Raw genomic sequence first — 1335 nt, 5'->3', positions numbered from 1 at the left:
TCCCTGTTTATCCAGAGTAATATTAAGATTCAGTGCACTTTCAAATATGACAGCAAGACAGGTAGTAATGGCAAGTGAGATCACGAACTCTACTAACTCCGTTACACTTGCAGGATCCAATTGTACAGTCAGGTCCATGTGCAATGTGCCTCTGTATGCATGTGTGTGTGAGTGTGAGAGAGAGAGAGAGAGAGAGTGAGCGAGTGGTACGTACGGGTTGAGTGAATCAATGCGCTGCTCATAGCACAGTGAAATAAGGGTTTATCCATCAGAATTATTTTCGGGTCATTATGAAACTGTGACAGGACCAATTAGACTGTGGCAGAGGACGTCAGAGAGGAGGCAGTCCTTCAGTGTGGCCAGGATGCATTTGCGTTCACACCATGGATGTATCCTATAATACATCCATCCATTTTTCACCCTCAATGCCACCGCTGCCTGAGGGAGGGGCTGATCCAGGAACAGCATTCGCATCACATAATTCTTGGCCAGAGGAGGAAGTTCCCTATAGAGGATCAAACACATTATAATATGAAACTAAGCATCACAGTCCTCGGGAGTCATTTGTCATAACCACCGCCGTCATACCTGTAGACAGCCAGACATGTTGCTGGATGGTTGTACAGTCTGTCCAGTATGTCAGGACTCAGCTCTCTCAGGTATTCATGCAAATTCTTACACTGCAGCTGGACACGCAGCTTCATTATCTGCCCAAATAAAGAGGAGCGTCATTAGATGCTGCAAAGTTCAGTCCCCTTGATTACGTTGTTCAAACTCAAAAGAGCAGAACGTCGCATCAAATTCCCTTTCAAATCTAGCAATTTATTGTTGCTTTGGTTATCTCCCAACGACCATAATGATCTCATAATATCTGACTGATATTCTTTTAATTCTTTGGATCACCCCTTTCATTCGGTATACATACATATTCAACGTTTAGCTTTTGTTTTGAATGTTCAGAAATGTTATGTGCTCAGGAAGTAATTGACTACAAAGAAACTACTGAAGACAGAGGTGTTACCGTGAGGGCTGATATAATATTGAGGAATTCCCACTTTTATTTTATAGCACAATTTGTCTGCATTGTTGTGACCAGGTAGTTCTGTTCCTCTCTATGGTAATGACTAATGTAAACTACATCCTGTTACTACATACTACTAGAAGGAACAGCAACAGCAGCAGTCATAGATGTATTATTATAATACTTTCATGGCAGCAGTAGAAGAAGAAAAAGAAGAGGCAGATGCCCACAACAGCCAGTCCTGCCCATGGATGTGTTATAAGATCTATAGTTTTATAATCTATAAGGTCTTATAATACATCCATGGTCCTGCC

At 41.9% G+C, this 1335-nt stretch overlaps 1 long non-coding RNA gene across 1 annotated transcript; it reads right to left on the bottom strand.

Moving 5' to 3' along the window:
• Positions 1 to 273: 273 nt before the first annotated feature.
• LOC139634515 (uncharacterized) lies at positions 274 to 1116 on the bottom strand. The gene is made up of 3 exons (XR_011693976.1): positions 1022 to 1116; positions 589 to 707; positions 274 to 505 (listed from the first exon to the last, which is right to left on the bottom strand). It is a non-coding gene; the product is annotated as an uncharacterized lncRNA (long non-coding RNA).
• Positions 1117 to 1335: the final 219 nt, after the last annotated feature.

The sequence above is a fragment of the Trachinotus anak genome, unplaced genomic scaffold (assembly GCF_046630095.1).
Source record: "Trachinotus anak isolate AG129_WGS33_773 ecotype Australia unplaced genomic scaffold, CSIRO_AGI_Tana_v1 ptg000016l, whole genome shotgun sequence".
Classification (NCBI taxonomy): Eukaryota; Metazoa; Chordata; class Actinopteri; order Carangiformes; family Carangidae; genus Trachinotus; species Trachinotus anak.
The sequence above is the reverse complement of the archived record's forward strand: the minus strand, read 5'-3'. Positions and strand labels throughout refer to the sequence as shown.